Source organism: Aquarana catesbeiana, linkage group LG04, assembly GCF_042186555.1.
Source record: "Aquarana catesbeiana isolate 2022-GZ linkage group LG04, ASM4218655v1, whole genome shotgun sequence".
NCBI classification, from domain to species: domain Eukaryota; kingdom Metazoa; phylum Chordata; class Amphibia; order Anura; family Ranidae; genus Aquarana; species Aquarana catesbeiana.
Genome location: NC_133327.1, coordinates 563171719 through 563196883, shown reverse-complemented (window position 1 = coordinate 563196883; position 25165 = coordinate 563171719). Strand labels below are relative to the sequence as shown.

Genomic DNA, 25165 nt, shown 5'->3' with positions numbered 1-25165 from the left:
CCTTGATAGAAGCAAGCCTCAAGGTTATGTCAAGATGGTACTTAGTCCTGTCCAGAATGGCTAAACTATACCTTTCCTCCTCTCCCCTCTGTGTCAGAGGTTGTGGTATATTAAGCTCAATGTTACATACCTGATGGGAATGTCCGAGAATAAGAGGGTTCTGAAATAGGATTTTTCAGCAGATTCGTAAGATCACAGGTTTCCCAATTCCCAGGTCTCCTTCCAGAATTACTCAACTACTCAGTAGACAGAGTGCCAAAGAACACACAGAGATGAATATTCTTCATCCTACTGGGGGCCAGCCCATTCTTGGAAACAACTCATAGTATCTCTAATGCCCTATACACACGACCGGTTTTCCCGTCGGAATAAACTCTGAAGGTTTTTCCGACAGAATTCCACTCAAGCTGTCTTGCATACACACGGTCACACCAAAGTCTGACCGCCCAGAACGCGGTGACGTACAACTGGACTAGAAAACGGAAGTTCAATAGCCAGTAGCCAATAGCTTCCGTCTCGTACTTGCTTCAGAGCATGCGTCGTTTTTGGTACGTCGGAACAGCATACAGACGATCGGTTTTCCCGATTGAATTGGTTCAGTCGGAAAAATTTAGAACATGTTCTCTTTCTAGGTCTGTCAGAATTTTTCGACGTAAAAAGTCTGATGGGACATACACACAATCGGAATATTTTTCTCTCGGACATTCCGCTCGTGTACACGGCATAACTGTAGCGAAAAAAGTAAAATGTGTTTGATAATGTTACAAGAGTGGATGGTAAGCTAGACTCGGTACAGAAATCTGAGGCTGTGTGGGAGCCTTGGGCCAAGCATATGAATATCTCCATGATACTTTAATGCCTCCAATACCCAGGGAGGCGCAGGTGACTCCTGTCGGTGATTGTAGTCTCTTTGTTCTTCTTTTCTTCCCCTTCCTTTCTTTTCCTATTACTCTTCTCCTCTTGATTTGTGCTGTTAAGGGTGTCAATCCTCAAAACCCCTGTGGGTTTCTCCTCAGGGGGTTTTGACGATCCTGAGAAGATCTTCATGCATAGGCCTGCTGCTGCTGTGTCATTACAGGGAAAGGCCCTGTATTCTCTTGACTCTCTTGCCCTCGCAGTGTATTCATTACTGCTGGTTGGGGTATCAGAGGCCCCATGTGAAGGATATCGAAACTTTGGCTTTATATTTATCTGTAACCATTACATCTCTTGCTCTTTATGGTTTAGTTGCTTGTGTAAGCCTTTCTACATTCAATGTGCTTCTGAGCAATATATATCTTGATCCCAGTACCTAAAGTATACTCATCCCGCAGTAGTTATAATGGGCTCTTGACCACCTTGTTGGTAACAGTTGCACCTCGGGTTTTATTCTCATGCATATGCCTTTAACAACCAGACATCTTTCTTTTTTTGGAATCAATTTCTTGATACCTTTTTATTATGGTTACTCTTGTATCCTTCGTTTTGAATAAAAAAAAATTAAAGAAAGAGAAATAAAGACCTCCTTAACATCAAGGAGGGGTATGCCTCTGAAACATAACCATCATCAACTGTACTTTTGTAAAAGCTGCTATTGTAATAACCTGCAGGATTAAATAGCTGCTTCCCTTTTAAGCTTAATCATTGCTAAGGTGGTATGGCACACAGCAGCATATTTGCTTTCTTTTTGTACTGGGCATCAATCACCCTCTTCATCTTTCTCAAACTTTGACCATAAAAACCATCAGAATGCAGCAACTTAGAAAGAGCTGATTAAAGTAGAGCTAAAGGCAAAACTTTTTTTCATTTTGGATACAGTAAGGGAGGTTTAGAACACCTGTCAGTTTCTTTGCTACCTGTGGCCCATAGGGGAGATTTCTCTTCACTTCCTGTCCCATAGCTAAAACAGGAAGTGAGAGAAAATCACTGCAAAGTCTACAAATACTTTAAAGTGATTGTAAAGGTTTGTTTGTTTTTTTTTAAATAACAAACATGTTATACTTACCTGCTCTGTGCAAGGGTTTTGGACAGAGCGGCCCCGATCCTCCTCTTCTGGGGTCCCCCTGCAGGACTCCTAGCTCCTCCTCTTCATCGAATGCCCCTATGGAGAGCTGCTTTTTATGCAGGCACGCTCTCTCGTCCTGCTGCTGCATTCATTGACATAGACAGCAGGACTCGGCCCCGCCCCTGATTCCCGTGTCACTGGATTTGATTGACAGCAGCGGGAGCCAATGGCTTCTGCTGCTATCAATCTGTCCAATGAGGACCTGAGACAGCGGCTGGAGCTGCTGGGCTCGTTATCGCCGCTGGAACAATCGAGCTCAGGTTAAAAAAAAGGGGGGCTCTGGGGGCATGGGGAGAAAAAAAAATAAATAAAAAGATTACAAAGCTTCTGTTTACATCACATGATAAGCTGTCATTGGCTGACAGCTGATCACGTGGTAAGGGGCCGGGATCAGCCCCTTACTCCAATCTATGAACACCCAAATCTCATTGACTCGGTGATCGCAGGGGGGCGCAGGGAGCGTGCAAAGGGGAGGACGTCTATTGACGGCCTACCGGCAATGTAGGTTCGCGCTATAGCCGTCATTCGGCTATAGCGCGGATGGGAAGAGGTTAAAGAGGAGCTCCAGGCACCTTCAGAAAAAAAAATTTAAAGACGGCAACTACAAATCTTGTAGCTGCTGACTTATAATATTAGGTCACTTACCTGTCCAGGGATTCCGCGATGTCGGCACCCCAGCCGATTTTCCAGTCAGCTCACGGTTGTTGCCGCCACCATTCCTTGTAAGGGAAACTGTCAGGGAAGTCTTGCGGCTTCAAAAGCTAATTCCCTACTGCGCTGCGCTTTGTGAATGGCCCAGCAGCGGGGGAAGGAAGAAGGGGGCCAAACTTCCAGGGGACCTAACCTTGGCGAGGTCATCTGGAAGTGGGGACGGATATCTTTCAAAAACAGGTACCCGCTCCCCCCCCCAAAAGGTGCCAAATGTGGCAGCAGAGGAGGCAAACAAGCAGGGCATCCCCTTTTGGGTGGAGCTTAGATTTAAGAAAAAAGCTGTATGTTCTATGTCCTTGAGGAGGTCTGGTTCCTGAATAGAAGTGTCTGTGTTCAATCTAATCAGCTGATGCACCTGCAGTGTCTAATGGAGTAAGTTGCAGTATCTGCATCCCTTTAGGCCCCATTCACACTAGCGCGTTTTTTGATGCATTTTGCATTTTGCAGAAATGCACGGGAATTTTTTAACATGGGTTCCTATGGAACATGTTCACATCAATGCTTTTTTGTATCTCTGCGTTTTTGGAAAGGGTCGGGGACTTTTTTTCATGCAAAAAGCAGCGTTTTGCATGTAATGGTTTTCAATGGACAAGCATCAAAAACGCAAGTGCACCGTTTTTGATGCGTTTTTGGTGCGTTTTTGCCGTTTTTTTTATTTATTTTTTTTTGTAATTTTTTTTTAAGACTGTAAAAAAAAAATGAAAAAAAAAAAAAACGCAAAACGCAAATCGCGGCAAAAACGCGGCAAAAGCGCGGCTCAAAAACGTGCCAAGCATGAAAAAAAAACCTCCAAAAACGCTCAAAAGCAACATGCATAGGTGTGAATCGAGCCTTAGAGGTAATTAACTTAGGGAGTATCTCACCAAAAATATCATTTCTAATGTATCTTATTTATTAATCTTAGTGTAGACTTCTTGGAAAATCAATGAACCAATCAGACAAGCAGGAAATTACGTTTCTGGGGAAATAAAGCCACCAGGTTGCCAAATTACATTGAATTTTACAGAAAATTACACTGTAGAATGAAAAGGAAAGGCATTTTTTAATAACAAGAAATTACAATATGGCTTGTGTAACAACTGTATATGCTATATTTTTTTTAACCACTTAAGGACTAGCCTCGTTTTGGATTTTAGGTGTTTACATGTTTAAAACAGGTTTTTCTGCTAGAAAATTACTTAGAACCCCCAAACATTATATATGGTTTTTCTTCTAACACCCTAGAGAATACAATGGCGATCATTGCAATACTTTTTTTTGCACCGTATTTGCGCAGCGGTCTTATAAGCGCACTTTTTTTGGAAAAAATTCACTTTTTTGAATAAAAAAATAAAACAACAGTAAAGTTATCCCAATTTTTTTTTATATTGTGAAATATAATGTTACGCCAAGTAAATTGATACCCAACATGTCATGCTTGAAAATTGCGCCCGCTCGTGGAATGGCGTCAAACTTTTACCCTCAAAAATCTCCATAGGCGACGTTTAAAAAATTCTACAGGTTGCATATTTTGCGCTACAGAGGAGGTCTAGGGCTAGAATTATTGCTCTCGCTCTACCGGTTGCTGTGATACCTCACATGTGTGGTTTGACCACCGTTTTCATATGCGGGCGCTACTCGCGTATGCGTTCGCTTCTGCGCGCGAGCTCGCCGGGACAGGGGGGTTTTAAAAAAAAATTTTTTAATTTTTATTATTTATTTTAAAATATTTTATTTATTTTTACACTGTTTAATAAAAAAAAAAAAATTGTGTCACTTTTATTCCTATTACAAGGAATGTAAACATCCCTTGTAATAGAAAAAAGCATGGCAGGACCTCTTAAATATGAGATCTGGGGTCAAAAAGACCTCAGATCTCATATTTACACTAAAATGCAATAAAAAAAAAAGTCATTTAGAAAAATGACATTTGAAAAAATATGCCTTTAAGAGGCGTGGACGGAAGTGACGTTTTGATGTCGCTTCCGCCCAGCAGTGTCATGGAGACGAGTGAGCGCCATCTTGGCCTCACTCGTCTCCAGACACACCACGCAGAAGGACGCGATCGCCTACGCCGCTACCGACGGCTCCGGATCGCGGCGGAGGGCACCGGATCGCGGCGGGAGGGGGGGCCCCTCTCCCGCCACCGATAAAAGTGATCTCGCGGCGAATCCGCCGCAGGGACCACTTTTATCTGAAAGCCGGCCGCCGCACGAAAACGGGGATACTGGGGTTATGGCAGCTAGCTGCTGCCATAACAACGATATCCCCGTTCAAACTTAGGACGTACATAGTCGTGCGGCGGTCGGGAAGTGGTTAACTTGCTTTTTTTTTTTTTTTACAAAAGTGGAGTTATCCTTTGAGATTTTTAATGCATCATCTATAAACAGATATGGGTATAGTTGTTTTTCAAAGAAATCACTACTTGCAGACAGCCGGGTACCATGGGATATGTAGTCCTTAGAAATTGAAAGTAACAGCAGAGGAGAAGCTGCAAAATATGCAGGGAATCTAGGAAGTTGTGAAAAGAGATGACCAGCAGACAGGCAGCATTTAGGAGAGGAGTGACATGACATGGAGAGGTTTCAAGTAAGCTTATACAGCAAATCCTTTACATACGAACACTCAACTTGCAAACGTATGTGTTCGCATGTTCAATCATGTAAAAGCTGGGTACACACACTTAGTTTTTTTGTTCAACCCAGCTGTCACTGACAGATTGCCATACCAACACAAGCAATGTTGATGCAGCGATCTCCCCCCGTGTTATTGTGTTCTTAGAAGAGGGACTCCCCCCTGCCAGAACACTCTGATCAACGCTCGCAGCCATTGTCTGCAAGCTCTGATCTTCGTTGGACTTAAGAACGAGCTCCCGGAACAGAACTCTTTCGTAAGTAGGGGGCTTACTGTATTGGATTGTCAAATAGAACTATTTGTATTCTTATTACAACGCTCATGTTAGAAAATTAAAGTGTATTCTGTTACTATGGCCAACTTTTAACCTATGAAAGAAAGCTACAGTTTTAACTATTACTCGTTGAAGTAGTACAACCAAAGCTCGTTTGGCTGTACTTATCCTGTGGATCACAGGAGTGTAGTTCGTTCTGTACTATTGTGACCCATTTTCAGCAGACAGCAGGCTGAAGTCGGCTGACGTCACAGAGCCGGTCCAGGCTGGGGAAAGATCACGACTATATAGTCAGGATTTTCCCAGAACACTGGACTGGCACCTGGCTCAGCCTCTCAGCGATCCAGTGAGCGCAAGAGGGGGAGGGGGCAGAGCACACAGCAGTGACCGACAGTCACCAGCTCTCTGCTCACAGAGTTATGAGAGTCAAGCGGTCAGTGGTGTTTGATTGCTCAGTTCTCAGTCTTACAGCTGTCCAGACAGATACTGTATCCACCTAGGTAAGTATGATTATTTAATTAAAAAAAAAAAATCCTTAACTTCTCTTTTAATTAGTAGCTTTTTGGCATCTTTGCCCTGGGTGACATAGGACCTTGTTCCAGCACAGCCTGCATGAGCAAAGCACATATTCATCTTAAAGGGTAACTCCACTTTCGTGGTGGGAAAAATAGCAAAAAAAAAAAAAGTAATATAGTGCATACTACACAAGCCATATTGTAATAAAATGATATTAAAAAAGGACCTTTCCTGTTCGATCATGCAGCACTATACTTTTCTGTAAAATTTAAAGCAATACAGCAACCTGGATGTGTTTTGTAGTCCGCTGATGTACAGAACAAACCCATAAATAGAGGTCGGCCGATATATCGGCCGATATTTGGCGTTTTTTACTTAATCGGCATCGGCCGATTGTGCTGATAAAAAAGGCCGATTATAACTTCAGCCGTGACTTGCAAATGACTTCTGTACTAGAAGTTAATGCAAGTTTCCTTAAATTATCTGTGGAGAGGATTCTCTCCTCCTCTGGGCAGCCTGCCAAGTCTGATAAGAAGATACATTTGTATCTTTCAGGTTCTTTTATCAATAGACTGAACTCCGCGTGTAGAAGTTCTCAGTTTAACCATTTAAAAGACTAAATCTTTTCTGACACTTGTTGCTTACAAGTAAAAATCCTGTATTTTCTGCTAGAAAATCACTTAGAACCCCCAAACATTATATATATTTTTTTAGCAGAGACCCTAGGGAATAAAATGGTGATTGTTGCAATATTTTATGTCACACGGTATTTGCGCAGCGGTCTTTCAAACGCAATTTAAAAAAAAAAAATACAGTAATGAATTAAAAAAAAAAACCTTTTTTTCGTCCAAAAGTTTTGATTACCTGTTTTTGTGTATTTATTATTTAAGATATTTTTTTGTTTTTTTTGTTTTTTTTTTTTTGTTTTTTTTTTTTTCTAAATTATACATACAAGTGAACTGATTGAAGGTTTGTTTTGTTTAATGTTTAAATGAAAAAAAATTTCTGTATTACTTAAGGCTGCTTTCACACTAGAGCGGGCATGCGTTGATGGTAAAACGCTGCTAGTTTTAGCGGCGCTTTACCGTCATTTTAGAGGCGCTATTCGGCTGCTAGCGGGGCGCTTATAACCCAGCTAGCGGCCGAGGAAGGGGTTAAATGCGCCCCTGAAGCGCCGCTGCCAAAACGCTTTGCAGGCGCTTCGGCAGCGGTGCGCATTCATTTCAATGGGCAGGAGTGGTGGAGCAGCGGTATACACCGCTCCAAAGATGCCGTTTGCAGGACTTTTTTTTACATCCTGCCAGCGCATCGCCTCAGTGTGAAAGCACTCAGGATATCACACTGAGACTGCAGGGGAGCCGTTTTACAGGCACTTTACAGGCGCTATTTTTAGCCCAAAAGCGCCTGAAAAACGCCCCATTGTGAAAGGGGTCTAACTGTTAGATTTTATGAGATGAAGGGAAAAAAGAAAGGAAAAAAAAAAATCGGCCAAATATATCGGCCCAAAAAAATCGGCATCACATATCGGCCATCGGCCACCGCGATTTCTAAATATCGGCATCGGCATCGGCCAGAGAAAAACCCATATCGGTCGACCTCTACCCATAAATGGAATTTCCTGCTTGTATGATTGGCTAACATTTTTTCTAGAAGTCTGCACTATGATACAAGTCAGATTTTAGGGATCGTCTACAACAAAAATTTCATTTCTGGTGAGATAATCGCTAAGGGTTAATTATTTCAAAAGGAGTGCAGACCCTGCAATGCTCCTCAATAGAATACTCCAAGTGCATCAGCTCATTAATAATGAAAAAGTCACTCCCATTCAGATTCACTCAGCGGGCAAATAGCTTTTTCTTCAGAGCAAAAATAAAAATAAATCTAACAAAGTTTGTTAAAGTGGTTGTAACCCTTAAAAAAAAAAATGTATCCTGTTCCCTTAAAGCATGCCGAACAAAGGGTTAAATGCGCCCAAAAAGCGCTGCTGCCGAAACGCTTTGCAGGTGCTTCGGCACCCATTGATTTCACTTAGCAGGGACAGTGGAGGAGCGATGTATACACCGCTCCAAAAGATGCTGCTTGCAAGACTTTTTCTAATGTCCTGCAAGCGCACTGTTCCAGTGTGAAAGCACTCGGGCTCTCACACTGGGGCTGCAGGGGAGGCATTTTTCAGGCACATGCGCTATTAGCCCTTTAGCGCCTGAAAAACACCTCAGTGTGAAAGGGGTCTTAAAGTGGAAGCAAACTTCCTCTGCAAACTTTTACCTATAGTAAGTATTTCATAATGAGCTAGTATGCGATTCACGCTAGGTCATTATGCCTTTGCCTTGCAGGGTTTTTTTTCAGAGGTTTACAACCACTTTAAAATCCTTGTAAAGTCTTCTGTAAACGAAAAAAAAAAAAAAATACTGCATTGAAAATGTTTGTTCAAACTTTCAAATAAAACTTCTGTAACCGAAAATCCTTGTAATGTACCTAGATCACTTGAAAGGGGAATATTTTTTCTCTCTCAACAAAAGTTACTCTTTAATGTCCTTTACACACAGAGCTGTCAGAACGTTGTACTGAGTGGTACCAGCATTTAGAGCCCTGTGCACTCAGGGATGACGGGCCACAACATAGAAGACCTGCGTTCCGACCTTTAGTCGCTGATCGCAGATCCCGAAATGTGGGAACCACTCTGTACGGGAGATCAGCCATTGACTTTGACTGGGGTTGGATGCTGCACCCCTCTCCTTGCTTTTTTTCCCTATATCACCTATAGGGACAGCGACTGATTTCAGTGGATGACCCGACGCGTGATACACACAAAGGAACTCATGGAGCGTTTAGCTGAGTTCTGGTTTGTGCATATTTTTTTTTTCGAATATATTGTTATGTTATCAATTAATGACACCTCAATCGTGATTTGCAGATATGAATGGAGCCTTGCAGCACCAGAAAGGTGGCACTGCTCCTAGATGACCCTGTGTGCGAGGTGAACCCAGGACAACAAGAGTTTACACATTTTATTTCTATCTATCTAATATAACAAAAACAAATGGGATTCGTCGTTGTGCATTGCTGAATACAATCTGCAACAAGAGAAAAAAAAAAGGACGAATTCTAGCGAGCAGATACATGCACTGCAATACACTGTCCTATTCCAGCAGACACGGATTCCCCCATACCTGGCTTCTATTGACATGTCAGTCCTACGACATTCCCTCACGTGGGTGACCTTGTCCCTCCATCTGCGACTGCACCAGCATGATCTCTACGAGGGAGCAGAAGACAGCCGGACCTTCCACTTCCGGGGCGAGCTGGGAGGAAGAAGATAAACTGCTACAGGTTCCACTGTGAACTCATCACAGCGCCCCCTAGAATTAGCTAATTGGGAATTGCAGCTGTCACTGGTTGAGAGGCGCTTGGCGGTGGCTTTGTGGGCGGTAGAGCTGCCCAGTGTTCCGTCAGATTAGGCGACCCGTCAGATTTCTTAACGGAAGTGACGTTTCGCCACGGCCATCCTGGTACACCAAGCGGACATCTTTTTACACCCATCGAAATCTTGTATTTCACACTTATTTTTACCATTAAACTGAGCTTATATAGTCAAATACAGTATTTAGAAGTCCGTAACACTGTTTTGATGTTGAATTTTAACCACCTCAATACTGGGCATTTTCGCCCCCTTCCTGCCCAAGCCATTTTTCAGCTTTCAGCGCTGTCGCATTTTGAATGACAATTGCGCGGTCATACAACACTGTACCCAAATGAAATTGTTATCATTTTTTCCCCACAAATAGAGCTTTCTTTTAGTGGTATTTGATCACCTCTGCGGTTTTTATTTTTTGCGCTATAAACAAAAGAAGAGTGACAAGTTTTAAAAAAAAACAATAATTTTTACCTTTTGCGATAATAAATATCCAATTTTTTTTTCTTTAAAACAAATTTTTTCTCAGTTTAGGCCGATATGAATTCTTGTACATATTTTTGGTAAAAAAAAAATCGCAATAAGCGTATATAGATTGGTTTGCACAAAAGTTATAGCGTCTACAAAATAGGGGATAGTTTTATAACATTTTAATTTTTTTTTATTTTTTTACTGGTAATGGTGGGGATCTGCGATTTTTATCGTGACTGCGATATTGCGGCGGACACATTGGACACTTTTGACACATATTTGGGACCATTCACATTTATACAGCGATCCGTGCTATAAAAATGCATTGATTACTGTATAAATGTGACAGGCAGTGAAGGGGTTAACACTAGGTGGTGATCGAGGGGTTAACTGTGTTGCTAGGGAGTGATTCTAACTGTAGGGGGCGGGGACTCACTAGGGGAGGAGACCGATCGGTGTTCCGCTGTACTGGGAACACATCATCGGTCTCCTCTCCTCTGACAGGACCGTGGATCTGTGTGTTTACACACACAGATCCACGGTCCTGCTGTGTTACCGGTAATCGCGGGTGCCCGGCGGACATCGCGGCCGCCGGGCACGCGCACCGGGTGCCTAGTGACACTGCAGGTGCGCGCGATCGCCGGCGGCGGCGCGCCCCCTGGTGGCCTAGGAAAGCGAGGACGTCATATGACGTCCGCCCGCAACGAGAGCTGCGCCGCCTGGCCGTCAATTGACGGCCGGCGGTCGGCAAGCAGTTAAAAGCAGCAGCAAGCCTTGCTGATCTCACAAGTTTGCTAATGTGACAGAACACCGGCTGCTTTTAAAATTCAACATCAAAACAGTCTAAATATTGTATTTCACAAAATAAGCTCAGTTTAGTGGTAAAAATAAGTGTGAAATGCCAGACTTCGGTGGGTGTAAAAAGTCCGCTTGGCGACTTCAGATTGTAGGCTTACTGCGGCTGAGTGCGGGGTGTACCAAGATGGCCGTGACGGAACGTCACTTACGTTACAAGTTTTGACGGGTTGCCTAATTTGACAGAAGACAGGCATACTTTTTCTTTTACATATTATATGTGATAGTGCAGCCTAAACGTAGCATGTAATGTAATCATATCAGCTTAGATTGGTGCAACACAATCCAATGCTCAGTGAATGCATAATGTGTACAAATCTATTTAGGACAGTAATTTCTGGTAGGGGAGCATGGCGAGTTCCCTGTTTTGGTACCCTGTAAACATTCCCCAATACAAGCCATCCCATGTCTCCTCCCCCCCCATTCTTCTCCCCTTCCTTCTATTCTCCGCATTCTCCCCTCTGTGGTCTTTCTCCTCTCACTTCCTTCCTTTTACTCCCTGCATTCTCCCCTCTGCGGTCTTTCTCCTCTCCATTCTTTCTATTCCCTGCATTCTTCCCTCTGTGGTCTTTCTCCTCTCCCTCCCTTCCTTCTATTCCCTGCATTCCCCCTCTGTGGTCTTTCTCCTCTCCCTTCCTTCCATTCCCTGCATTCCCCCCCTCTGTGGTCTTTCTCCTCTCTCTCCCTTCATTCTTTCCTTCCTTTCCCTGCACCCCCCACCCCCAGTCTTTCTCCTCTTCCTTTCTTCCTGTCCCTGCATTCATCCCTCTGTGGTCTTTCTCCTCTCCCTTCCTTCCTTCCTTCTAGTCCATGCACCACCCCACCTCTGTGGTATTTCTCCCCTCCCTTCCTTCTATTCCCTGCATTCCCCCTTCTTTGGTTTCTCTCCTCTCCCTTACATCCTTCTTTTCCCTGCTTTCCCCTCTGTGGTCTTTCTCCTCTCCCCTACTTCTATTCCCTGCATTCCCCTCTGCGGTCTTTCTCCTCTCCCTTCCTTCTATTCCCTGCATTCCCCCCTCTGTGGTCTTTCTCCTCCCCCTTCCTTCCTCCTATTCCCTGCATTCCCCCCTCTGTGGTCTTTCACAACTCCCTTCCTTCTATTTCCTGCATTCCCCTCCCTGTGGTAGTTCTCCACTCCCTTCCTTCTATTCCCTGCATTCCACCCTCTGTGGTCTTTCTCCTCTCCCTTCTATTTCCTGTATACCCTCCTCTGTGTTTATTCTCTTCCTTTTATGCCCTGTACTCTCCCTTCTGTGGTCATTGTCCTCTTCCTTCTATGTCCCATATTTTCCCCTCTGTGGCAATTCTCTTTTATGTCCTGTATTCTCTCATTCATGGTCTCTCTTCTATTCCTTAAAGCGGAGCTCCAGTCCCCATAATACATCTTTAACAAAAAGCTCCCCCATGATTGTTGTTACTGGCACAATGTAATTAGCATACTGTTAGAACAGTATTCGTGCTGGTCAGTTTTAAATCTTTAAAAATGTACCTGATCTCTGAAGCAGGCAGGTGGTCATGTATGATTTGGTCATCTGAAACCCGATTGTGTCTTTTTCTGGAATTCGGTGCAGCTGGCTATGCAGCAGGCACCTCCCAATCTTGCCCCTGCGCAGTAATGACACCACGCGGCGCAGTTGATTGCCTCTTTAATTTCATATTCAAATACTGCAAGCGTTCATTAGACTTCCCAAAGACTGTTGGGATTGTCAATGGGAATCGCCTAGGCAGTCAGAAAAGTGCCGCCTGAAGAGATTTAAAAAAAAAATGTTTTCCACTGAGCACTGTATACGAGGGGGCATTGGAAATATTGTAAAGGTAAAAAAAAAAAAGACTGGAACTTCTCTTTAAATGCCCTGTATTCTCCCCTCTAAATGTAAAACATCAAGAAGGATACAGGGGGATTAAAACAGCAAACACATTCATTCAATAAAAACCATAGCACACTTACATCTTAAAGTGGTTACTAACCCACTTTGATAACTTCACGCAATCCTCTCTGTTTCCTAACGACAGGTGCTCTTCTTTTGTGTTTTATAAAAAAAAAATCCCTTCTTTACCTCATTTCAGAGTATCGCCCGGCGATCACATGACAGGCCGACTCTCTCCTCTCCCTGTCTGACAGCTGCAGCGGACGGGGCCAAGATTCCCCCGCTGACCTTAGGTGGGACAAGAGGAGGAGAGAAGAGAGAGCCGGATGGTCACGTGAGCGCCAGATACTGCTATGAAATGAGGTAAAGGCATTTTTTTTTATTATAAAACACAGACACAGGAGCACCTGTCATTAGGAAACAGAGAGGATTTTATAGGAACAAGAAAATAAATTTTAGCAGCAGAAGAGGGGGCAGGCGCTGACACAGGAGCGAACGGACCGGAAGGGGGCAGAGGACAGAGGAGAGATGCAGATAACCGAAGCACATAAACTGACCACAGTGTCAGGGCTCAGCAGCCATGATATACTGTTGTCAGTTTACAGAGGAGAGGGCATAGCCAGGCAGGATCAGCCAGCTTTTTTAGGGGATACGCATGGCCAAATTACACAGCACCAGCGCTGTGCTGTATAACATGTTTTAAAGGAACAGGATCTTTTTTTCTGGGGGGTGGGTTAACAAACACTTTCATTTGCAAATTCCAGTATGGTAGGCAGCAGTCACCGAAAGCAGGGAGAGATCAGTGTCGCACTGTAAATGGTGCAGATATCAGAAGCAGAAAAGCTGTTCTGAGAGGCTATCAATGCTGGTAAGCAACTTGGAAGGCAAGGGCCTCAGCAGAGCTAGCATTGAAGCATAATGTTGGATTGGCAGCTGTCAGATTGCAAATAAAATCTGGTCTCAGTAGGCAGGGAAGGCCAGCATGAAGATTAATGCCCCGTACACACGGTCGGATTTTCCGATGGAAAATGTCCAATCGGAGCGTGTTGTCGGAAATTCCGACTGTGTGTGTGGGCTCCATCGGACATTTTCCATCGGATTTTCCGACACACAAAGTTGGAGAGCAGGAGATAAAATTTTCCGACAACAAAATCCGTTGTCGGAAATTCCGATCGTGTGTACACAAATCCGACGGACAAAGTGCCACGCATGCTCAGAATAAATAAAGAGATGAAAGCTATTGGCCACTGCCCCGTTTAAAGTCCCGACGTACATGTTTTACGTCACCGCGTTTAAAACGATCGGATTTTCCGACAACTTTGTGTGACCGTGTGTATGCAAGACAAGTTTGAGCCAACATCCGTCGGAAAAAATCCTAGGATTTTGTTGTCGGAATGTCCGAACAAAGTCCGACCGTGTGTACGGGGCATAAGAATGGCTTCAACATTGAAGGCAAAGCCTGCATTGCAGTATGCTCCAGCAGGAGATGGAAGGAGCAACGCATTTCAGGGGGTTGTCCTGTTTTGGCCCCTTTGATCATTCTCTTCCTTCTATGCTCTGTGCTTTACCCTCTGTGCCAGTTCTCCACTACACCCCTACCCCCTGCTCTATTTTAGTAATTTTTTTCATTTTTAATTTGAAGTCGTAGCTGCACCAGGTTTACTTAAGAGCTCATTTCTAGGATTAGGGTTAGGAGTCAGATAGAGGAGTCATCCTCTCATTGGACGAGGTAGATATTGTGCCATAATTTGCCATGTCCAATAAAAGAATGCCCTATATTCACTGAAAAAAATACAAGCATACAGAAGGCACAGTACCCAGAATAGACCAGTGCAGGCTGGAAGTAATGCAGACTACTACAGTGAATTTCTGCATACTCAGTAGAGTTCAACTGTAAAGTGTCGCCAGTAGACTGCAGTTGATCTTTTCATTAGTACTGACTTACCATGCCCTATTTTTCACTGTCTTTGTGTGGAGGCAGCCATCTTGATAGAGGTAAAGAGCTTACATACTCATGTTAGAACTACCACTCCGCCCTACCAATCAACTTATGTACATCTGCTGTGTTAGATTTTCCCTACTCGATCAACACTGCAAGCTAAAGCATTCAACACTGATCAGTGTATTCTGACAGTGTAGAAGTCTCTCCCTGTCAGAATACAATAGCTCAGTGGAGAGGATTCCCCCCATCCACATCGAGCGTGTGGATGGAGGAATCAAGTCTTTTTTTTCCATTCCACCTGCTGGTTGAAAGGAAAAAAGAAGGGAATCATCTGTGAGCTGCCTTAGATGCACTGCAGATATACAGCTGTGAGGCCCAAAGCAAAGTATGGGATCTACTATACATTATTTCCTTCTTTAAATCCAAAGGATAAATCTGTTAGGGCATAGCTTCAGTATAATTTGCTTTACCAGAAAGAAGGGAGGGACCTCTGTGTCCCGTGATGTACTTCAAAGAAAAGGATTTTACAGGTAAGCTGTTATAAAAATCCTATTTTCTTATCATACATTATGGGACACAGAGCCATAGTAGTTACTATGTGGGATGTCCCATAGCAATGCCAACTGAAGGGAGGGAGACACAACAAAAAGTAGGGCACCAAGAGACCAGAGGACTTATACTGCTGCCTGCAGCACAATGCGCCCAAGGGCGATATCCTCATGACCTTTTACATCTACTTGATAGAATCTGGTAAATGTGTGGACTGAAGACCAAGTTGCGGCTTGCAGATTTGAGCCATGGAGGCTTGGTTATGCACTACCCAGGAAGTACTAACAGCCATGGTGGAGTGCGCTTTAATATGAAAAGGTGGAACTTTCCTCTTTAAACCATAAGCTTGAACAATCACTTAAATACATTTAGACATAATAGATTTCGATGCTGCCTGTCCTCTCTTAGGCCCTTCGGGTAACACAAACAAAACATCCGTCTTTCGAATCTGAGCAGTCGCCTTCAAGTAGATTTTGACTGCTCTCACCACATCAAGAGAATGTAGTGACTTTTCTTCTGCAGAACAGGGTTCTGGGAAAAATGAAGGTGGAACAATATCCTGGTTTAAATGAAAACCTGACATTACCTTTGGTAGAAAATTAGGATGAGGACGCAATACAACCTTATCCTTGTGAATAATTAAATATGGCTCTTTACAAGAAAGAGCTGCCAACTCTGATACCCTTCTTGCAGAAGATATGGCTACCATAAAAACTAGTTTCCTTGTCAAAAGGACCAAGGGAATATGTCGTATAAGCTCAAAAGGCTGTTTCTGTAATCCGGAAAGGACTAAATTCAAGTCCCAAGGGTTCAGGGGTGAACTAACCGGAGGATTAAGCCGCGTTATCCCCTGAATAAAGCTACGAACCAAAGAGTGCAAAGCAAGTGGTCACTGAAATAATACCAATAAAGCCGAAACCTGGCCCTTGATAGTACTCAAGGCCAGCTTCATTTCTAATCCCATCTGTAGAAAGTCTATGACATATTTTCTGTGGTGCCAACCCCTGGATTCACACCAGGAGACATATGCTTTCCTGACTCTATAATATATGACTCTGGAGGCCGGCTTCCTTGCATTAACCAGAGTAGACACCAGTGAACCTGACAGCCCACACTTCTGCAGAATGTGGGTCTCAATAGCCAAACCGTTAAATTTAGTGTTTGTAAGGTAGGGTGGAATATCAGACCTTGCGAGGGAAGGTCCATGGGTCCCCTACCGCCATCTTTACGATCTCTGCATACCAAGATCTCCTGGGCCACAAGAATCACCGTCTTCCCTTCCTGCTTGATCCTGCGAGGAAGTCGCAGAAGCAGCAGAACAGGAGGGAATGCATAAATCAGTGAAAACTGATTCCACGGGAACACCAAGGCATCTGTTCCGCATGCCAGCGGATCCTTTGTCCTTGACACAAAATTGTTGATCTTTTTGTTAAACCTGGACGCAAACAGACCCACATCCGGAATTTCCCATTTTTGACATATTGTCAGAAAGATGTCTGGGTGAAGAGACCATTCTCCCGGGAGCAACTGCTGGCGAATTAAGTAGTCCAGCTGCCAATTCTCTATTCCTGGGATGAAGACTGCTGATAGACAAGGTATGTTGTTTTCTGCCCAAGTTAGGATATGATACACCTCTCTCTGGGCCGCACGACTTCTCGTGCCCCCTTGGTGACTGATATAGGCCACTGCTGTGGCATTGTCGGATTGGATCCTAACAGGACAATTCCGTAATCTGAGCGTCCATGCCTTCAGGGCCAGGCGTGCTGTCCGAATCTCTAGAATATTAATGGGCAAGGTCATTTCTGATTTAGACCATTTTCCTTGGACAGACGCTTCTTCCAGGACTGCTCCCTAGCCTAGAAGGCTGGCATCTGTTGTTACCACCTTCCAGGTAACTGGTAGGAAGGATTTTCCTTTCTGCAGTCTTAGCTATCTACCGCCAACTAAGGCTTTGGCGCACTTTTGGGGATAAACGTATTGGGACGTCTAGAACTTGGACCTTCTTGTTCCAAGTCGATAGGACACCGTTTTGCAGTAGCCTCGAATGACATTGAGCATAAGGAACGGCCTTGATTGAAGCCACCATCTTTCCCAACAATCTCATGCAAAGTCGAATAGAAGGATTTTTCTTTACTTTGACCACCTGAATCAGTTCCCTCATGGAACTGATCTTTTCCTGGGGCAAGAACACCATCTTCTGAGCTGTATCTATGATCAGACCCAAGTATTCCAATCTTCTTGATGGTTTTAAGGAAGATTTCTCAAGGTTGAGAATCCTACCTAGGTACTCCAGGTAGCTGACTGTGGTGACCAAACTCTGGTCTAAGCGGGTTACCAACTGGTCTATCAAGAGCAGATCGTCTAAGTTAGCTAGAATCGTTATACCTTGAGCCATTAATCTGGGTAAAGGGGGGGGGGGGGGGGCAGGACCTTTGTAAAAACTCAAGGTGCAGTAGCTAGACTGAAAGGCAGAGCTCCAAACTGAAAATTAGGATTTTCTATATCGAAGCGTAGATATTTCTGGTGAGCAGGAAAAATAGGTACATGGAGGTAAGCATCCTTGATGTCGATTGATGCTAGACTCCATACGAAAAGAGCGGATATTAAAAAACAGTTTAGATCTTTGAGATCCAAAATGGGTCTAACATCCCCATTTGGTTTTGGCACCATGAAAAGTTTTAATAAAACCCTAATCCCTGCTCTTCCATGGAGACCCCCGATTTCACCTTTTGAGAAAAAAGGTGGTCCATTGCTTGAAAGAGAGACTTCTTTTTCTCTGGATCCCTGGGAACGTTTGATCTGAGAAAACGAGGAGACGGGGACTCTCGGAACTCTAGTTTGTACCCTAATGTTATTGAGGAAGCCACTCATTTGTCTCAACACTCTTCCTGCCAGACCTTTGAGACTGCAGAAGTCTTCCCCCTACTCGAGCAAGCGGGGGTGCCCCTTCATAAGGAGGTTTTAGTATTTTGTTTTGTAGGTTAACTTTCCCAGGACCTCTTTTGTCCCTAGGGTTGACTCTGAGGTTTACCTTTTGGAAGCTGATGCCTCTGGTACTGGAGAAGCTCATTTAAAAGAAAAACGCGAATTCCTTTTCTTAACTGGTAAAATTGAACTTTTCCCATTAGAAATTCTTTGGATGTAGTTATCCAGATCATCCCCAAACAGTCGTTTGCCGCAAAATGGAAAACTAGCCAGGAGCTTTCTGCATGGCGCTTCGGCTGACCAATTTTTCAACCATAATATTCTACGCATATGCACCAGCCCAAGCTTAAGTCGAGAGGCCTGGAGAATAGAATCTCTCATAGCGTCTATTGCAAAACATAACGCCCCTGGTATCCTGGCCAAATCTTGTGCCTGCTGATCAGGAATAATCTTGAGCACCTGTTTAAACTGGTCTCTCAAGGATTGACATACATCGATTGCTGCCAGCGCAGGCTGAGTCACTAAACCTGCCAGAAAAAAATAGTTTTTTAATAGGAATTCCAACTTTTTATCCATTGGATCCTTCAGCATTTGAGCATTGTCTACCGGACACATCAAACTTTTATTCACAGAGCATATGGCAGTGTCAATTGCTGGTATCCCCCATTTTTGATTAAATTCTTCCTCCATAGGATAAAGTGTTGAAAATGTTTTCAGAGGAAAAAAATGTGTATCTGGGTGATTCCACTCAGAATACATAAGCTTTTTCAGCAATGAATGGATAGGAAAAGCATGAATAACTTTAGCGAACCCAAACAAGAAGTGGGCTCATCAACTGACTCAGCTAATGGTAGCAAGAATGTGGAGCGGACCAATTCAGTAACATTGTATCATCAATCTTTCAGATTGTGAACCTGATCCTTCCGCATTTGACCCTTCAGAAGAGGAGTCATCTGCCTTTTCCTGGTCCCCTGAGAGAAATTCATCATCTCCCGCGCCCGGTTCCTCAGTTTGAGGGTCCTGGATAATGGAAGGGGACCTGTCACGCTTAGTCCCACTCTGGGATGCAATTAAAGCTTCTATTTTCTGCTCCAATCCTAATATGGTTGAGGAAAAAACCCTCTTGAGTAATATAGACAGGGGCTGCAGTGTTGGAAACAGTTGCAACACCTGATGGCCCTGATGGCTCACTCACTCTGACCAGCCACCTCAGAACTCTCAGGGGAGGATGCCATTTTTTTTTAGAGCTGGTTGTTTTTTTTTTTTGCGGCTGAAGAAGTCCTTCTTGAGCCCTTTTTGGGGTGTTTCTAGCCCCCCTTCCGACCATAGCCCAATGCACAAATGCAGAGGTACTACCAGAAGGATCGCATCCACTGCCTGAGCAATAGTCCAGCCACTGCTGCTGCTATTAATGCTCAGCCTGATGCTAATTGTAAATGTGTCAATAGGAATGCCTGTGTCACCAAACCTCTTACATGCCCCTTTTTGCTCGTGTCCCTCCGGCATCTGCAGCCAGCAAAAATGGAGCTTTTAAAGATACTCCCGCACTGGACATTGGAGGACATCAACGCTGCGCCACCCCCTCATCACACACCCCTCTCTTTCAAAAGTTTTCCCACGCGAGCGCGGGCCTCTTATCTGACGGGGTCGGCATGTGTGTGAGGGAGGGATGGCGAGGAAGAGACCTGAGAAGCCACTGTGCAGGAGCGGTGGAAAAAATAGAGCGGCATCGTCAATCCTTTTAGCTTCCTCCTTTTCGGGGAGAGGGGGGAGCTTAGTCCAGGTGGGGGGTGTCTGGTGGAAGAAAATCCCCCCCAAAACTTACCAGAGATCTGAGCTGCTAGCTGGAGGAAAAGCCTGCTGCTTCTGCTGACAGCGTGACTCTGAGGAAGCATGACAATGTATATGCTCCATACAGCCCCCAGTGGTGACTCTTAGGCATGACAACATTTACTTTTTTCTTAAAGGAGACATTTCATAAGAAAACCTTAAAATTCCTTAGAAAAACTCCACTTACCTTTCCCGCTGCAGGGTTTTCTGAGGTAAAACCAACAGACCCAAGCTTCACCCCTCACTGTGGGTTCTGTTACAAAACCTTCAGGAACTGGGGACCCTCGGAGAACCCACACTCCTGGACCTGTAAAGCACCCCGCCAGTAAAAACTTTATGGCTGAAAATACCAAAGTACTGGATCCCGGGGTCCAGCTCTCTAAAAAGCAGTGTTAATTTTAGTCTTAGCACTAAAATGGCATTTTAGTTTTAGTCCCATTTTAGTCTTCTGCAATTGTTTTAGTTTTCGTATTTAGTCGACTAAATCTCCAGTACATTTTTGTCGACTAAAATCTCCACTACATTTCAGTAATTGCAATTTAGTTTTAGTCATAGTCTTTTGACTAAAATGGCATTTTAGTTTTAGTCGTATTTTAGTCATCTCAATTGTTTTAGTCATTTTAGTCGACTAAAATGTTTTAGTCGTCTAAATTAACACTGCTAAAAAGGAGAAGCGTTACGGGCTAAACCTCGTTTCTTCCGCCACAAGGCCCCGAGACGATTCAATTCGGCCTGAAAAGACACTTTGAATGGATCCAGCTGCATAGCTAGCCCCAGCAAGAATTGCTCCAGTGGAGCTCAGCACAGCACATCTTTACTTGTGACCAACACCTAAGACACTGGCAAAAAAAAAAACTGAGGTACTCCCAGTAGAGGGAGGGGTTATATAGGGAGTGGACTTTCTGTCTTAGGGTGTGCCAGTGTCCATCACCTGAAGGTGGCCTATAACCCACATAGTAACTACTATGGCTCTGTGTCCCATGATGTATGATAAGAAAAAGTATTCATACCCCTTGACATTTTCCACATTTTGTCATGTTACAACCAAAAACGTAAATGTATTTTATTGGGATTTTATGTGATAGACCAACACAAAGTGGCACATAATTATGAAGTGGAAGGAAAATAATAAATGGCTTTCCAAATATATATCTGAAAAGTGCAGGGAGCATTTTTTTAGCCCTTATACTCTGATACATCTCTAATACCTCTAACTAAAATCTAGTGGAACCAATTGCCTTCAGAAGTCACCTAATTAGTAAATAGAGTCCATCATGGTCGTCCACCTAAACTGATAGGCTGGGCAAGGAGAGCATTAATCAGAGAAGCAGGCAAGAGGCCCATGGTAACTCTGAAGGAGCTGCAGAGATCCACAGCTCAGGTGGGAGAATCTGTCAACATGACAACTATTAGTCGAGCATGCCAAAAATCTGTCCTTTATGAAAGAGTGTCAAGAAGAAAGCCATTGTTGGAAGAAAGCCATAAGAAGTCCAGTTTGTGGTTTGCGAGAAGGCATGTGGGGGACACAGCAAACATGTGGAGATATATATATATATATATATATATATATATATATATACACACATATATAAATCAATCACAGTCATGGCCGAAATTGTTGGCACCCCAGAATTTTTTCCAGAACATCAAGTATTTCTCACAGAAAAGTATTGCAGTAACACGTTTTGCTATACACGTTTATTCCCTTTGTGTGTATTGGAACAAAACAAAGGAGGGGAAAAAAAGCAAATTGGACATGTCACACAAAATTCCAAAAATGGGCTGGTCAAAATTCTTGGCACCCTTTCAAAATTGTTGATAAATACGATTGTTTCAAGCATGTGATGCTCCTTTAAACTCACCTGGGGCAAGTAACAGGTGTGGGCAATATAAAAATCACACCTGAAAGCAGATAAAAAGGAGAGAAGTTCACTTAGTCTTTGCATTGTGTGTCTGTGTGTGCCACACTAAGCATGGACAACAGAAAGAGGAGAAGAGAACTGTCTGAGGCATTGAGAACCTAAATTGTGGAAAAATATCAACAATCTGAAGGTTACAAGTCCATCTCCAGAGATCTAGATTTGCCTTTGTCCACAGTGTGCAACATTATCAAGAAGTTTGCAACACATGGTGTAATGGATGCGACTATGAGTGTTATGGTGAAATGCCCATTTCTAATATAACCATTAAGATATAAGTGCTTACTTCACCCTCTGCTATCAGCCTTAACCATATTCAGTTAGATGTCTGCCAGCTTACCCTCCCCCTTCATGTGGAACAGAACTGCAAGAGTTAAGAACAAGTTAAAGAAGATTGCGCTTGTTTTCAAGAACTGGAAACAAGACACCCTATTTAGCTATGATAGTTTGCTATTCCCTTATATGGATATAACCCAGCTAAAAGCTTACACTTTGTCACACTAATGAATATGTATATCTTGCAGTCCGCATACGCTTGTCTTATTTGATTTGATAACAAAATATCCGTCTCACGGTATATTAGCCGGAGTCCAGGAAGTAATAAAGCAGAAGTATTAATCTACTGAACTCGTGTCTGTCTCGGTAATTTACTTCAAGTGTGCACACTTTTACATTGAAGGTTAATTTGGCCAGGGGGACAGAAACAAAAGTACCGGACAGTTCTGGTTCGGTCCAAAACAATGGCACTGTAACTAATCTCTCTGGGCGTGGACGGAAGAGAAAAATTGATAAAAGGTTGCAACGCAGGATAGTCTGGATGGTGGATAAGCAGCCCCCAAACAAGTTAAAAAAAAATTCAAGCTGTCTTGCAGGCTCAGGGAGCATCAGTGTCAGCGCGAACTATCCGTCGACATTTAAAAGAAATGAAAGCCTATGGCAGGAAACCCAGGAGGACCCCACTGCTGACACAGAGACATAAAAAAGCAAGACTACAGTTTGACAAAATGTACTTGAGTAAGCCAAAATCCTTCTGGGAAAACGTCTTGTGGACAGATGAGACCAAGATAGAGCCTTTTGGTAAAGCACATCATTCTGTTTACCGAAAAGGAATGAGGCCTACAAAGAAAAGAACACAGTACCTACAGTGAAATATGGTGGAGGTTCAATGATGTTTTGCGGCCTCTGGCACTGGGTGCCTTGAATGTGTGCAAGGCCTCATGAAATCTGAGGATTACCAAAGGATTTTGGGTCACACTGTAGAGCCCAGTGTCAGAAAGCTGGGTTTGCGTCTGAGATCTTGGGTCTTCCAGCAGGACAATAACCCCAAACATACGTCAAAATGCACCCAGAAATGGATGGCAAGGAAGCGCTGGAGAGTTCTAAAGAGGCCAGCAATGACTCCAGATCTAAATCCCGTTGAACACCTGTGGAGAGATCTTAAAATTGCTCTTGGGAAAAGGCGCCCTTCCAATAAGAGAGACCTGCAGCAGTTTGCAAAAGGAAGAATGATCCAAAATTAATCCAAAATTCTGGATGAGAGGTGTAAGAAGCTTATTGATGGTTATAGGAAGCGACTGATTTCAGTTATTTTTTCCAAAGGGTGTACAACCAAATCTTAAGTTAAGGGTGCCAAGAATTTTGACCAGCCCAGTTTTGGAATATTGTGAAACATTATGTCGAATTAGCTTTTTTTGTTTTGTTCCAATACACACAAAGGGAATAAACATGTAAACATGTGTATAGCAAAATCTGTGTTACTGCAATACTTTTCTGTGAGAAATACTTGATTTTCTGGAAAAATTTCTGGGGTGCCAACAATTTCAGCCATGACCGTGTGTGTGTATATATATATATATATATATATATATATATATATATATATATATATATATATATATATATATATATATCTATCTATCTATCTATCTATCTATCTATCTATCTATCTATCTATCTATCTATCTATCTATCTATCTATCTATCTATCTATCTATCTATATATATATATATATATATATATATATATATATATATATATATATATATATATATATATATATATATATATATATCTATCTATCTATCAGGATCCGAAGGGTTAACAAGCAGCTCGGAGACAGTTCAGTCAACTTAACCGCTTCCCGACCGCCTCCCGCAGATATACTGTGGCAGAAGAGCACGTATAGGCAGAATCACGTACCTGTACCTTGCCCTTTAAGAGGCGGCTTGCGGGCACCCCCTGGAAGCTCGGTGAGCATGATTGCGGGTCCCGCAGACTCGATGGCCGAGGGGATACCTGCGATCGTCTCACGGAGAGGAAGAACGGGGAAATGCTAATGTAAACAAGCATTTCCCTGTTCTGCCTAGTGACACTGTCACTGATCATCGTTCCCTGTAAGCGGGAGCGTTGATCAGTGTCGTGTCACACACAGCCCCTCCCCCCCACAGTTAGAATCACTTGCTAGGACACACTTAACCCCTACAGCGCCACCTAGTGGTTAACCCCTTCACTGCCACTCACATTTACACAGTAATCAATGCATTTTTAATTGCACTGATCGCTGTATAAAATGTGAATGGTCCCAAAAATCGCGCCAAAAGTGTCCGATCTGTCTGCCATAATGTCGCAGTCATGATAAAAATCGCTGATTGCCTCCATTACTAATAACAAAAAAAAAAAATTAATAAAAATGCCATAAGCTAGCCCCTATTTTGTAGACACTATAACTTTTGCGCAAATCAGTCAATAAACACTTAATGCAATTTTTTTTTTACCAAAAATATGTAGAATACGTATCGGTCTAAACTGAGGAAAAAAAATTTTTTTATATATATTTTTTGGGGATCTTTATTATAGCAAAAAGTAAAAAATAATGCGTTTTTTTCAAAATTGTCGCTATTTTTTTGTTTATAGCGCAAAAAATAAAAACTGCAGAGGTGATCAAATACCACCAAGAGAAAGCTCTATTTGTGGGAAAAAAAGGACATCCCCTGTAATTTTTGAATATGTTCAGGTGTTTTTAACTAGCCCTGCAGGAAATGTCATTCTTGTATGTGTGCGCTGTAAAATATTTTGTACGGTTTGTAGGTCTTATAGCAGCACCATCTTGAATTTAAACGCATTGTATGGTGTGCCCCCCAAATATGTTCTTGTATATTGTAATAGGCCCTGACCAGGTCTTTTGGGCTGGAGCACCCCTCCCCATTACCTCTTATTTAGTGGCCACCAGTGCATA

The 25165-nt window shown here is 43.2% G+C and overlaps 1 protein-coding gene across 1 annotated transcript in view; it reads right to left on the bottom strand.

Moving 5' to 3' along the window:
• The window catches only part of TFB2M (transcription factor B2, mitochondrial), a 47726-nt gene extending 38233 nt beyond the window's left edge, over positions 1 to 9493 (bottom strand). The window contains exon 1 of the mRNA XM_073628020.1: positions 9329 to 9493. The gene's annotated coding sequence lies outside the window, so the exon portion shown is untranslated. The remainder of the gene's footprint in view (positions 1 to 9328) is intronic.
• Positions 9494 to 25165: the final 15672 nt, after the last annotated feature.